The sequence below is a fragment of the Beta vulgaris genome, chromosome 4 (assembly GCF_026745355.1).
Source record: "Beta vulgaris subsp. vulgaris cultivar EL10 chromosome 4, EL10.2, whole genome shotgun sequence".
Taxonomy (NCBI): domain Eukaryota; kingdom Viridiplantae; phylum Streptophyta; class Magnoliopsida; order Caryophyllales; family Amaranthaceae; genus Beta; species Beta vulgaris.
The window spans coordinates 36,874,278-36,890,535 of NC_079205.1; the positions used below are offsets into that span (position 1 = coordinate 36,874,278).

General features: G+C 33.3%; 2 long non-coding RNA genes across 2 annotated transcripts; both read left to right on the plus strand.

Annotated features, from left to right (window-relative positions):
• Nucleotides 1-3,379: 3,379 nt before the first annotated feature.
• LOC125496954 (uncharacterized) lies at nucleotides 3,380-6,033 on the plus strand. Its single transcript, XR_007273408.2, has 3 exons — nucleotides 3,380-4,416; nucleotides 4,990-5,066; nucleotides 5,743-6,033. It is a non-coding gene; the product is annotated as an uncharacterized LOC125496954 (long non-coding RNA).
• A 3,415-nt stretch (nucleotides 6,034-9,448) lies between these two features.
• Nucleotides 9,449-12,442, plus strand: LOC130591260 (uncharacterized). Its single transcript, XR_008969035.1, has 2 exons — nucleotides 9,449-10,839; nucleotides 11,398-12,442. It is a non-coding gene; the product is annotated as an uncharacterized LOC130591260 (long non-coding RNA).
• Nucleotides 12,443-16,258: the final 3,816 nt, after the last annotated feature.

The window sequence follows — 16,258 nt, forward strand, 5'->3', positions numbered from 1 at the left end:
AAAACCCGAAGATTATATTATTAGATTTCATAAGCTCCGCCAATCAAGTGAAAAAACATCTTCATCAGATAAACTCGCTGCATTTTTCGACTTTCCACCTTTACCCTATTCTCAAGCAGTCAAATATCCTTCTCAAAATTTAAACTCAAAATCAAACACTCAAAATTCTCAATCTTCAAACTCTGAAATACACAAATACATCACTAAACCTCATAAAGGACACTTACTCCTTACTCGTTTTAGAGAAACCCCTCAAATTCCTGAACTTATCAAATTTACTAATTATCTTTTTCCAATGTATTGGCAATACCCACTTAAACATCCTATTAAACCAAAGGTTCTATGAATTCATACTTGTTGACAATAAATCAGTTGAAATCGAGCATACAGAAAAGGCAATTTTATAGTTTAATCAAAATGCAAAATGAAGAAGATCATTCCACAGACGGAATGGGTATTTGCTTATGTTCCTGAAGAATTCTCGGTCCCTTTTCAACCACAAGAATACAATTACATCGACTATCAAATGACACGGTTTCAAGCATTTTTACTTAGAAGATTCAATCATTCACGGTTCTTCAATATGTGTACTCAATGTCCAAAGAATTTCCCATTTTATGAATGATGGCTCTATTTTGGAAGCTCTCAACAAATCTGGATAATAGAAGTCAAAAATCTTATGAATTCTTCTTCACACATGTACAAACCAACACTCCATATTCCGTAGAACTCTTATATCTTAAAGAGTTAGACGTTCCATGGATAATGTCGTGGTCTTATAACATTATTCACTGGTACCCAACTGTAACACCCCAAAACTTTGGTTCTAAATCTTTGTAAAACATTCACTTTTCATTAAGATATCTGACCAAACCTTTAGGGTGTTACCGCCGCATCTATTGTTAAAAATAAATGCAAAGCTAATTATTACGAATAAAAATTTAACTCACAAACCAAAGTATCAAAATAAACCAAACTAAGTTGTCTAATTTATACCAAAACTAAACAATCTCAAATGACAGTACTGTAATGATTATTAAACTAGGTGAACTTAAAACTACAAATTCACTCATTGCTGCAACGTAGCCCCTTTCACCAACCTGCACAATATAAATAGGAAGAGAACAAAGGAAAACAAAACACAAAAATTAGCGAAAGCTAAGTAATTACAACTCCATCCCGTAAAAATAATAATAATAATAATATTTTAAAAATAATTTTTATAGCATAATACAGACAAATATAAGGTAATACAGACAAGTATAACATAATACAAACAAGTATATAATATGATTAACCATTTCAATTATTCAAGTTTATATGAGTCATACACAACAATTTTAATTATTAGAAGGGAATCGAACGTCAGTAGGCCGGGACTAATCCCAGTAACCACCTACTTCAACATGGGTCGTCACCCAGATAATTAAGAGTAATGGCCAATATCGTTTTGCACAACGTCCCTAGTGTGCACACCCCTCACTAATCTAATGGGTATCCGCAATGCGCACCAATAGTATTAGGAGGAAGACAATAAAGAGTTGTAACAAAATAAAATCAAATATTGTTCATCACCTATGGAGGATCCAAGTCCACAGGCTATTTCCCTCAATAATATTTCCACTTTACGTGATTAATATATTTTTAATAGTTATGACACATCAAGCATCACGTTAACATTAACAGGAACATCTTCAGTTCAATAAATAATTTTCACAACTTGACCACTTTATAGAATAATAATAATCAACATCCATAATTTATAGTAACCAATACGTCCATTATCAAAACCTCATAAAGTCACCATACCAACTTATAGAATCGTTCGAAACATCAATAACTCACTAGTTGTACCTATTAAGTTACATTACCAACGTTAATATAATTTCCTTGAATATGGTGATTGCATATGTACATTATATTCCAAAAGTAATAACAAAATACTTGTAGATACATATGTATTATACGTAGAAATAATAGGTACTATAAATATAATAATAATAATTTTAGTCATAGTAAATACTAAATACTATTTATGCCACATATATACATCTAATATAAACATAGAATCACATAATCACATGTATTACACATAGCACATACAATTCCTAACGGGATTCTAGTTGTTGATGGACATTGTGAATTACCTCAAACGCGTCCCAAATATAGCAATATCAACTAAAAGTCACCTTCTACGAAGTTTCCGTCTACAACAAATAATATCACCTCAAGTTAGTCACTTAATATAATATCCCGAAAATAATTAACCAAAGTTTTACAAGATTAATAATAGCCAAAATCCGAAAACCAAAGGAAGGAGAAAATTTTTAAAAAGAATTTACTTGAAAAAAAACGTGACCCTTGCTTTGAAAGGAAACCAAAAATTGTACAACTTTTTATAATGAGTGACAGCAAAGTCACACCCACGTGACTTGCTGCACCATTATAGCTTTTCCCCCCGTTTTTGTTTCTTTTTAAAACCAAAAGCTGAACATTTTTTTTTTGGTGTTTGGCACGTAAGAACCAGAAGAAAGAAGAAAAGAGAAGAAGAAGACAGGTGCCGTACTCCGGTCAAGTCGCCGGAGTTACGTCGGGTTTTAAATTTTTATATTATTTTTCTGTTTAAAACCTTCGAAAATAACAATGGTGGGTTTTAAATCTGAAATTTGGAACTTACCAAAGAGATGAAGAAAGTGAATTACGTGAGAATCTTTGGGTGTTTGGGGCATATATATATGTATGTAAATCTAGGGTTTTCACTAAAAGATATGTATTTAAAAAAAAATTCAGAATTTTCTTTTCTCTCTTTCTTTTTGAACGAAAAAAATCTGATTTAAAAAAATTCTGATTTCAAAATTTTTTTTTTTTAAAACATAAAAATCTGATTTAATAAATAAAACAGTTTCATAAAAAAAAATCTGATTTATTGTGATTTTACTTTATTTTTTCAGAATTTTATATTTATAAAATCTTATTATAACAAAATAAATTCTATAAAATAGTTATAAAAATTTGGGATATTACACCAACACCACTCTCCATGTCTTTGGTACGAGAATCAAGATCAAATGGTGGGAAAAATTTGTCGTTGACAAATTTTGCTCATTATAGACAGTCCGATACCAAATGGTTGCAGATAATTAACTTATAGAAGCAATCAAAGATATTCCAAATCCTCTTACTCCACGAAAAGAAAAGGAAACATAGAAGCCATAAATTCAAGAGTCTGAAATTGACTTAAAAAAGAAATCAAACTTCTTAAAAGACAGACCCAACTTTTAATCTGAAATTCAGATGATTCATCCGGCTCATCAGTCTGTTATTCCCTAGTGGACGACCCTTTCAGTGGACCTTGTGCTCAGAGGACGAAACTTTTTCTAAGAGGGGAAGGATGTAATACCCCAAGTTTTACTTTTAATTAATTAATAACTAATCTTAATGATTAAACTAATAGTGAACTAATTTTAGTAAATAAAAATTTCTAAGTTAATTTCTAAGATATGTTGTTTAATAATTTTAGGATAACAAAGTTCATAAATTAAAATCCTAAGTCTTAGCATCAATCTTGTAAATGATGTAAGACTTAAGGTTAGCAAAAATTCTGATGGACCCAATGCCCAATGACCAAATCCTTTGAATCCCAAACAAAACAAAAAGGCCTAGTATTATTCTCTCCCAAAATCAGAAAATAAAACAAAAATTAAAAGAAAAGCAATAACTCCATCTTCTTCCTCCTCCATACGTGGAAGGACAAGAATGGAGATTTCTAAACAAAGTCAAAAACCAACTCAATAAACTTAATTAAGTTTTCACTCTCTCAACCATCCTTAATCCACTGGTTTTCTCAAAACCCCTGAATTTAGCCACTTGTTTTCTTGAATGGTTTTAGTAATTTAAAATTCCGAAATTCATCTACTGAGATGGAGATTTCTCTATAAATAGGGAAGAATGAATTGTGTTTTTGACATCACAAAATCAACAACAATAATTCAGAAATTTACATCAACTAAAAGAATTTGGAACAAAAGTTTTTCAAATCTTTCAACTCCTCTGTTCTTCTGTTTCGGCCACAACTTCAACCACCACGGTACCACCACCCATCATCAATTTGCCTTTCTGCTGCCGTCGAGCAGGCATAGCCGCCGCCGACCAACCGCCCCAGTCCCCTCTCCTCTCTCGCGCACTCCGTCGTCGCCTTCGAACCCCTGCACGCCTATTCTCTCTCCTCCTTTCTCCGCCCATTATTCGATGCTATTGCGGCTAGGAAACGCGCGTACTGCACCGAAGATCGCCGCCGTGGGTCCGCGCTGCTCGTCGTCGACAACCGAGCCTCGCCGGATTTCTGCCGGAGCTCCATTCCTCTTGCTGCGACGCCGAGCCACGTTTCTCTCCTGCGTGTGTGTGTGTTTTCTTGGGGTGAGTTTACTACTTTGTTTTTTAAAAAAAAAATGTGACTTTGTATACTAAATTCACTAAACCCTTGTTGTTAAATAATGTAAGAGTAGTGGAAGCTTATAACAAAGTTAAGTCATTAATAAATTATAGTTATCTATGTTTAGCAAACACTAGCTATAGTTAGTTTATGATAAAACATATGCTGTCAAACCCCAAAATATTTAAGTTACAACATGTCTAGTATATATATTCTTAATTTAGTTTAAAAGTCATAACACTTATAATTTTAATAACTAACTCACTTGTATGAGTACAACTCTTAAATTCTAAGCTTTTATAACATGATAATATGACTAAATTATGGATAATGCTTTTAATTTGATTTCTAAGTAATATTTATCGATTATCATGAGATAAGTGTAAAGGTTGTGGATAAACTATTATAACATCAACATATTATGTAATCGTAAAATAAGTTAGACTTTATAACTTATAGAAACAATAGTATAAACTAGAATCATACTTAAAGAACACTTATATTAATGTTCTATTAGTTTCTAACTTATAAAAATACTCGTTTTGAAACTTAAAAAGAACTCGTTCCTCGGAGCTCAGTAAGGACGATATCCAGGACATAAGAAGAGGATTATTATTATTACTCTGCAATCAAGGTAACACCTACTGCTAGTACCCGCAATTCCCTTTAAATGTTTTTATGAACATGAGAACAATGTGATTTAGTGAAAGTTTATCAAAATGTTTATTCTTGAGTTGCGGGATGATTACTATGATTTATTTGTAAGTACATTTTATGAGTTTTATGAACTGGATGGATTATCATGAGCTATGGTTTATGAAAAGATGATATGAAATGATTTTTGCTACCTAAATCATTAAGGTAGAGCTGAGATGAAAGATTGATGATTATCACCTATGAATAATAAAAATTACGGAACATGATAACGTAAAGTGAAAGAACTGGTTTGCTGAGCTGATTGGCTGTCGTATACGTACCGAGCTGTTTACAAGGGCACTGGCACGTTACTGTTATTAGGGCACTAGCCCATTACTGGTGTAGGGTAATGCCCGGGACACAGGTTCTTGCACAGTGGTGCATACACATGGCTGGGGGACGTCCCAGAGCTGACTGATTTTGCAGCAACCAGAGTAAAAATGTATAAAAGGATCAATGGATTATAAAGGTGAAGTTGAATAAATGTTATTTTGACAAATGTTTGAATTATTCTTTCTCCCTGTTTGCAAATAAAATGAGTTGAAATGAATTTACGTTGCTGGGGTAGTTTGTTACTGAGCCTCGGCTCATAACGTTTTGCTTTTATGTTTTAGGTATGGTCAGACAGTTGAAAGATCGTTGGTAAAACGGATTTTTGCTAATGAGTGTTAAAGAATCTAGTATGGCACTAATAGTAAGGGTTCGTAAGCTCAAGCTAGAAGCACTGCAAGAGAGAGAGTTCAGGATGGATCTCGTGTATCGATGCTGTTGTCTGTATTTTATATCTTATGGGCTAGGAAGATTATATTATTATTATGGCTAATGTTGGTGAGTTTTAAGAATTATATTATCTAAGACTATTTAAGCAATTATTATATTTGTGGGCCCATAACCCACAGGTTTAATTTTTTAGTTTACGCTACCAATTATAAGTTTATGTGTTTAAATGCGGTTATTAATTTTCGGGGGGTGACAGAATGGTATCAGAGCCGAAACTCGGCCGGAAGTGCGTAGCATCTCCTGGGTATGAACACTTTTGGGGAATTAGACGCTGAGAAATTGGGTGTGATTATGACTATTTGGGTCACTTGAGTTTAAAATTAGAAGTTTGACCTTTTGAGGAAATATTTGGAGATTGAAACGAGCTTAATTTTTGGGGCACTAGTCCAAGATATGAAACATTGAATGGAGATTATAAGGTCCTTGCCTAGATATGAAAAATTAGATGTTGAGTGATTCGTGGATTAATAACTAAAGGCATTAGGGACTTATGAATTATGAATAATATTTTGAGGCATGAGTGACTATATTTGGAGATCAAGTTAAAGAATATGTAATTTGGTGGTTACAATACTTCTGGGTGATAAAAAGGCGTCAGTCGTCTAAAAGAATTCGATTAAGGATTCTTTCAAGGTCAGTGTTATGGCATATTATGGGCATTAATTCTTGGAGTAATATGATATTATATGATAATTTGGGTTGAATTACATGCACACGGTGATGTTGGGATTCGAAAAATATAGTGGGAATTAGGATTTCTACTTGAGAAGTTAGGAAGTTCAACCTGACATGAGATTTGAACTTTAAAAAGGTCGAAGTACGTCATTTTGTGATACAAACCTATATTCGATGTTATAGATTGAAGAACGAAACTATGACTAGTGAAAGAAGCATTAACATAAGAAGTTAGATTGAGGAATAGAAATGTGCTACTGGAAAATGTGATAGCCACATGGGTACAATTCGGGAGTCATCATTTAGAAGCCATGGGAAAAAGTAATTTGGGGAATTAAGTGCTAGAAACCTTAAATATTTTACTAAGACATGGATTTTTTGTGTTTTAAACTTCTATTCCGTGACAATGTTGATGTGATTATTGAGATAATGTAATGGATATATAAAAGAAAATGTTGTGATGAACAAAACCATTTGGGATTGATAGAGTATTAGGTAATTAGGAACTTGAACGCTTGATAATTAAGGACTTGGTTAAAAATATGTTACATTGTGGAAAAATAAGTGATTAACTTTGGGGTTATGATGATAATTATTGGCTGATATTAGGGACATACAAGTAAGAAATGGAAATTTGGAAGTATTAGTGAATAATTGGCTAGATGATATTGTTTTATAGATCATAGACAATGTTTGATACTTAATACTTCCCACAAACTTAAGGCTAATGGTATTATCCCTATAGTAATCTTAGGAGTGACTTTATTATACGGAGGTTTTCGAAAAATTTTGGGGTTTTATAACTTAGAAATAAAGTGGTTTAAGATTTTTCTTTGAGGGATTAGAAGATAAACGCAGATTACTTCTGCAAATAAATTTGAGTTCAAATTTTGGATTACATTATGATGTTGGATGATTATTGTTAAGCATTTAGATTAGAACTAACTATGTTTCAAATTGATGGGTGAAGCATGAAAGTCGTACTTTAAGGATAAGTATGGTATAAGGATGTTTTACTTGAAGAAGTTATAAACAAGCATTATTGGGATAAACCTATTTTGAGGATATCAGACAAGATGTTAGTGCTTGAATAGTAGATCATCAATCATGATGTTACAAATTACCTCATCATTATGGTTATTGAGATAATCTTGGAATGTGTGATAGAAAGTGCTTAAATTACCATGATAGAAAGTAAGTACAAAATGTCGTTGACAAGTGGGTTTGTGATTACGTAATTAGATTATTGCACAATTAAGAATAAGATACTAGATAAAGAAGTGATTCAGGAATACATTATGATGGCATCAATTTGAGGAAGCAACTCAATGAAGAATATATGGGAAATCGAGATTGAGAGGTTTTTAGTGTGATTATTATTGAAGGGATAAGGATAAATTTTGACTAATGTGTTATGCAATGATGTATATAGACAAGAAACGGTTAAGATTGGTGACTGAGAGAAAAAGAAAACAAGCTACTACAGGAAAATTTTGAGTTAAAGTTTCTGTTGGGTTGGTGGATGAAGTATGAAATGGTGTATTATAAAGACATAATTTTGTGGTATATTATTAATTTGGATTATGTGATTAATGAGGTCTGGAGACTCAATCGAGGGAGAAAATAATTATACCACATTGAAAAAGACGGTGTAAAATTTAATCTCCTCCTTATATAGTGTATGAACTCACTCCAGATTTAATACAAAATTTTGAAATATAGAGGTCAAAGGAAATATACCTATGTCTTTCGCAGAGGGCAATTTCTTTGGCAGCTTCATGTTAAGATCTTCCTAAAACATAACTTGTGGAAGAGAGTATATGTTAGTAGATGACTTTTCCGAAATACAATGAAAATAATATGTCAAATAAACGACTTGGTTATGTAATGATGTGTGTATTTCTGGAAATAGTACAAGATATGTAGGTTAAGTTTGAGCAAAGGGCTCCGTCGTTGGCAGTGAGATTCTGATGAATGAAATTGTGATATGATATACTCAAAGAATGTGGAGCTCATTAAAAATTCATGACTAGTGTAGGAAAAGAGATTATAACTAATAACAAGTTTAGTAATAAATGGAAATTTGGGCTAAGGTTTTCTAAGTAGAATTGGTGGACCGTTGTATGATACTAGAGGTTATGCAAATAAAGTTTTGGGAATTCAATGTGCATTGTGACATTATTTTGGGGTTATGTAATTATTGAGTTGTGTAGACTTCATTGACGAAGAAGTTAATAATAACACAGTGGAAAAGTTGGTACAAGAACTTAAGCTTTATCTTATATGATGCATCATTGATAGATGTTTTGTAATACGATGGTCAGAAGGAAGTTTTACCATATCATTTGTGGGAAACGGTCTATTTATCAGCTCATCAATAGTAAGGTGTTCCTAAATAGCTAAATAAAATGAAACTTATGAGTAAGAGATCTGTCAATGTTGATAGTTGACTTTTCATACGCGAAACAGTTGGAAGAATAACATAAGTCGTATGTATTACAAAAGGCATGATGATTTGGTTTAAGTTTGTAATGCTTACCATGGGGTTCTATAATCTCGTGTGCAAACCTGAAAATGATATGAACTGAGTGGATTGAGTTTCGCAAAAGTTCCTGTTATATGAGATATTTTTTAAGGTATTAATACCAGCGTATTAACATGTGTATTGTTAATTAGCCTCGAGATAAAAGTTAAAGGTATGTTGTGATGTTATTAGCGTAACCTATGATAGTATGAACGAATTAGCATTACGGATTGACTTAGACAGGCCATAATGTATTTCATGTGCGATGTTGCGAAAATAAGTCCTAGATGCGAGCCATATAATCAGACATGAACCTTTGCAACTATAAACGACTTGACCTATGAGGAGAAACCAATTGAAATACTTGATCGTAAGGAAAAACAACTGAGAAGTAGGGTGATCCAAATGGTGAAGTTCTATAGGCTAACCACTTGACCTCTGAGGCTATGTGGGAAGTAGAGGAACAAATGAGAACGAAATACCCCTAACTTTTCTCTTAGGGTGATATGATTTTTTTGTAATGAATGCTCTAATTGAAAGTTATATGATACTGCATGATCTGAATGTTTATTTGATGAAACGATTTATGACATTGCTTATTACGCATATATCATATGGAATGAATTTTTATATGTATGTTTATTATCAATGATTTAGGTTCTAACTGAGCTCCAGTTTCGAGGACGAAACTTTTTCTAAGAGGGGAAGGATGTAATACCCCAAGTTTTACTTTTAATTAATTAATAACTAATCTTAATGATTAAACTAATAGTGAACTAATTTTAGTAAATAAAAATTTCTAAGTTAATTTCTAAGATATGTTGTTTAATAATTTTAGGATAACAAAGTTCATAAATTAAAATCCTAAGTCTTAGCATCAATCTTGTAAATGATGTAAGACTTAAGGTTAGCAAAAATTCTGATGGACCCAATGCCCAATGACCAAATCCTTTGAAGCCCAAACAAAACAAAAAGGCCTAGTATTTATCTCTCCCAAAATCAGAAAATAAAACAAAAATTAAAAGAAAAGCAATAACTCCATCTTCTTCCTCCTCCATACGTGGAAGGACAAGAATGGAGATTTCTAAACAAAGTCAAAAACCATCTCAGTAAACTTAATTGAGTTTTCACTCTCTCAACCACCCTTAATCCACTGGTTTTCTCAAAACCCCTGAATTTAGCCACTTGTTTCTTGAATGGTTTTGGTAATTTAAAATTCTGAAATTCATCTACTGAGATGGAGATTTCTCTATAAATAGGGAAGAATGATTGTGTTTTTGACATCACAAAATCAACAACAATAATTCAGAAATTTACATCAACTAAAAGAATTTGGAACAAAAGTTTTTCAAATCTTTCAACTCCTCTATTCTTCTGTTTCGGCCACCACTTCAACCACAACGGTACCACCACCCATCATCAATCTGCCTTTATGCTGCCGTCGAGCAGGCATAGCCGCCGCCGACCAACCGCCCCAGTCCCCTCTCCCGTCTCGCGCACTCCGTCGTCGCCTTCGAACCCTTGCACGCCCATTCTCTCTCCTCCTTTCTCCACCCATTATTCGCTACTATTGTGCCTAGTACACGCGCGTACTGCACTGAAAATCGCCGCCGTGGGTCCGCGCTGCTCGTCGTCGACAACCGAGCCTCGCCGGATTTCTGCCGGAGCTCCATTCCTCTTGCTGCGACGCCGAGCCACGTTTCTCTCCTGCGTGTGTGTGTGTTTTCTTGGGGTGAGTTTACTGCTTTGTTTTTTTTTTTAAAAAATGTGACTTTGTATACTAAATTCACTAAACCCTTGTTGTTAAATAATGTAAGAGTAGTGGAAGCTTATAACAAAGTTAAGTCATTAATAAATTATAGTTATCTATGTTTACAAACATAGCTATAGTTAGTTTATGATAAACATATGCTTCAAACCCCAAATATTAAGTTACAACAGTCTAGTATATATATTCTTAATTTAGTTTAAAAGTCTAACACTTATATTTTAATAATAACTCACTTGTATGAGTACAACTCTTAAATTCTAGCTTTATAACATGTAATATGACTAAATTATGGATAATGCTTTTAATTTGATTTCTAAGTAATATTTATCGATTACATAGAATAGTGTAAAGGTTGTGGATAAACTATTATAACATAACATATTATGTAATCGTAAAATAAGTTAGACTTTATAACTTATATAAACAATAGTATAAACTAGAATCATACTTAAAGAACACTTATATTAATGTTCTATTAATTTCTAACTTATAAAAATACTCGTTTTGAAACTTAAAAAGAACTCGTTCCTCGGAGCTCAGTAAGGACGATATCCAGGACATAAGAAGAGGATTATTATTATTACTCTGCAATCAAGGTAACACCTACTGCTAGTACCCGCAATTCCCTTTAAATGTTTTTATGAACATGAGAACAATGTGATTTAGTGAAAGTTTATCAAAATGTTTATTCTTGAGTTGCGGGATGATTACTATGATTTATTTGTAAGTACATTTTATGAGTTTTATGAACTGGATGGATTATCATGAGCTATGGTTTATGAAAAGATGATATGAAATGATTTTTGCTACCTAAATCATTAAGGTAGAGCTGAGATGAAAGATTGATGATTATCACCTATGAATAATAAATATTTTGAAACATGATAACGTAAAGTGAAAGAACTGGTTTGCTGAGCTGATTGGCGGTCGTATACGTACCGAGCTGTTTACTGGGGCACTGACGCGTTACTGTTATTAGGGCACAAGCCCGTTACTGGTGTAGGGTAATGCCCGGGACACAGGTTCTTGCACAGTGGTGCATACACATGGCTGGGAGACGTCCCAGAGCTGACTGATTTTGCAGCAACCAGAGTAAAAATGTATAAAAGGATCAATGGATTATAAAGGTGAAGTTGAATAAATGTTATTTTGACAAATGTTTGAATTATTCTTTCTCCCTGTTTGCAAATAAAATGAGTTGAAATGAATTTACGTTGTTGGGGTAGTTTGTTACTGAGCCTCGGCTCATAACGTTTTGCTTTTATGTTTTAGGTATGGTCAGACAGTTGAAAGATCGTTGGTAAAACGGATTTTTGCTAATGAGTGTTAAAGAATCTAGTATGGCACTAATAGTAAGGGTTCGTAAGCTCAAGCTAGAAGCACTGCAAGAGAGAGAGTTTAGGATGGATCTCGTGTATCGATGCTGTTGTCTGTATTTTATATCTTATGAGCTAGGAAGATTATATTATTATTATGGCTAATATTGGTGAGTTTTAAGAATTATATTCTCTAAGACTATTTAAGCCAATTATTATATTTGTGGGCCCATAACCCACAGGTTTAATTTTTTTAGTTTACGCTACCAATTATAAGTTTATGTGTTTAAATGCGGTTATTAATTTTTGGGGCGTGACATCAAATTTTTCATAATGTACAAGTTTTAGCAAGATTAAAATTTTTTGTACATAGTCTCAATAGTCTCAAACTTTATACAAAAATTATGTTTTCGTAATTTAAATGAAATTGTAATTTCAAATTACATGTAACAATTTAAATTTGAAAACTTTCTATCATAGGATGGTGAAAAGTTGGATATTTTTTCTACTAGCTTTTTAAGCACGCGATGCGTGCAAAGATAATTTTTTCATTGTGATATTTCGTAATGTGGAGTAGCTAGTTTTATGCACGCAATACATGCATCGACAGTTCATTATAATAGTTTCAGTTGATAGTTTTTTCAATAAAGACTATTGTAATACCCCGAACCTTAAACTCGAATTATTAATTACTAATTATGTTTATTAGCGTAATTACGTTCTAATTTTCTTTAAAACGATTATGGTTAAGATTATTTTCTAAAGTAAACATATTTACCGTAGTATTACAAAAAGTATATTTATTATGATAAATGATTTTATTTACAATATAGTCATGAATTTAATAGTTAGATAAAATACAAAGCTAAAACATTTGAAAGTAGCAAAGTTGACAAGAGAAATTAAAACAAAAAAATAGAAAAAAATAGGAGGAAACCCCCTAAGGAGAACCGTGGTCAACCGACCACCACCTCTCCCTACTCCTCTCTTTGTTCCCTACTCCAACCTCCCCTATGGTGAAGCACCACTCATCCTCTACCACTTTCATTTCTTGTCTCCAGAAATCTGCCTATAAAGTACACAGAGGAACCAAGCTTTAAAATCAGAAATTCAAACCACAAAAATATCACAAAATCTCTTCTTCTCTCACTCCTCTTCTCGGCAACACCGAGTCACCACCAATGTGCGGTGCACCTTCTGCGCACCACCACCCTTTCACCGGTGAAATCACGTCAGCCCTCACCGGAGCTGCGGCGACCCACGTCGCACCTGCAGCCGTCGCTGCTCTCTCTCTCTCTCCTCTTCCCTTCGCTCACTCCTCTACGCGCTGCTACTGCTCGTGCTTTCCGCCGCTGCAGGAGTTTCGAGGACCGATGCAGACCTTTCGTGATGTCAACTCTTTCCGCCGCATGCGCTGCTCGCCAGAGTTTGCCGACGTCCTGCCCTGCCTTGTTCGTCCCTGCTCCAAGTGAGCAAAGGTACTACACCTTTTGTTGTTGTTTTCCCTCTAAGAATCTGGTTTCAAGTTTTATAATGCAATCCCAATTACTACCTTTTGTTAATTAATCTAAGTTGGGCCTAAAATCTGATTTACGTTAGGTAAACCAACTCTATTCAATTGTTGCATGTATACTTTTTGGGCTCAAATCTAATTTTTTTTATAATGTTAATTGAGCCACTTAGTTAATTTTTGGGCTTTAGAGTTTAACTAAAACTAATTTGCCTAATTGAACTACCTAACTCGTTTTATCCTTTGGCTTGTTGGGCTAATGAAAGACTAAATTGATTTAATTAGTTTTAATTAAGATACTTAATGTAATTCTTTTAATTGGGTTACTTTATTCTTATGATTAAGTTATGTTATACTAAATATTTTTAGTATAGGAAATGGTTATAAATGGTTTATGTTAGATAATTTTCATCAATCAATGTTGATGGCATTTTAACAACAAATAATTAAGGAATTGAAATGTGATGTGCTCGTGAGAGGCAATATATCTTTCTTGATCTTAATGTTGTTAGAAAATGGCATACCTTATAAACGGATCAATATATTAATGACGTTATGTTCTTGGTTTTGATTATGCTATTTATGAAAGCTATTTGATATTGTTGCCGGTGGTAGTTTATTGAATTGTGGGAATATGTCATACATAATATAAGATAAGAATTCTAATTAGGGATTATAAGTTTGTTAAGGTCATTGTTAACGATGATATTGGAGATAGTATGACTTCTATTTGCAATGGATCTTGGAATATGCAATGTTACTATGACTTGTGCTCATGGAATTCCGATTGTGCCAATGTATGCTTATGGTTTTCGAAATGATATGAAAGTATGATGACATATGTGCTATGTATGCTAGAAAGTATTTAAAATTATAAGATATCCTTACACATTTTCGAATTATGCAAAAGTATATGTTAAGATCACTTTGAAACGAACTGAAAGTATAGGAAGTATGACTCTAATATGAAATAGTTGCTATGTAAATGATGTTTATAAAATGATTTTAGGCTATGTGGTATGATGATCATAATGTTATGAAAATACGATTGTGATTACTTTTCATAATTATGATTATGAGTATGATTATGATGAGTAATTATGGTATTTCGCACTATGATGTTGATGTGTGGATTGTGGAATGTGAAAGGTTTTATGAATATGATGATTTTCGAAGAAATGAAATGACTTTGATGTTTATGAAAATATGAGTATGATAATGCTATGATGTTAACGATGTTTCATGATTATGATTACAATGATGTCATGTAATATGGATATGTAAAAGTAACGAAACATGATAAAGTAAAGTGGAAGATGGTTCTTGGCAAGTATGTGGGCATCGAAAGTGTCACCTATGATTTGGTCGATAATATTTGGACACCGAAAGTGTCATCTATGTGTTTGGGGAGACGTCCCTATATGTGATACAAGTCGAGTTACTATATGTGATACTCGCCGAGTTACTATTTGTGATACTTGCCAAGTTACCAATGTAGATAAGTAAGATGGAAAGATAAGGATAAAACTTATGATATGATATGATATGATATATGTGATGTTTTATATGTGCCCATACGCATGAATACGAGTATATGATACTGATTACATGATATGATTATATGACCTGATTATGTTTTACAATGTTTATGGGGCATGATGAGATATACTAGGAACGATGATGTTATGACTCGTGAAACCTGGTTATCATGATTTATGGGTGTTCTTCAGAAATATGAATATGTGCAAGTTTGTAAAGGTGGATGGTTCTGCTGGCTTGGCATTATGAGCTGAACTGGCAAATGGGTAAGTTACAGGTGGAGGAATTATGTTACGATATACGAATGTACACGGACCAAAATGGTCATATGATAAAGTTAATGTTATGTCCAAAACTTGTACTTGCCAATGAACTATGATCATGCAAATGTTCCTTGTCAGCAGACTATTCAACGATGACGTTTTTTGATAGTATTTCCGAACAATCACCAATGCAATGTATGGTTTATGATACCCTTCTTTATGTTAAACACATGCTCTCGCCTGTTATATAAAATGTGGCCATTAATTAAGCTACAATATGAGGTACGGTATTGATTATAGTAAGGGCCTGTTCTCTTCGGCATAAAACAGCTGAACTGAACTGAACTGAACTGAACTGAACTGAACTGAACTGAATTGAACTGAACTGAACTGAACTGAACTGAACTGAACTGAATTGAACTGAATTGAACTGAACTGATCTGAACTGAACTGATCTGAATTGAACTGAATTGAACTGAACTGAACTGAACTGAAATGAATAGTGATATGTGAGAGTAAAAGTATTGTCAAGAGCTGAACTGAACTGAACTGAAATGGTCTGAACTGAACTGAACTGATCTGAATTGAACTGAACTGAACTGAACTAAACTGAATTGAACTGAACTGAACTGAACTGAACTGAACTGAACTGAACCGAACTGAACCGAACTGAACTGAACTGAAAATAAGCTGGGGAGAACAGGCCCTAAGTTATATGTGTTGTTATGAGTTGCTTGTAAAACATCAAAGCA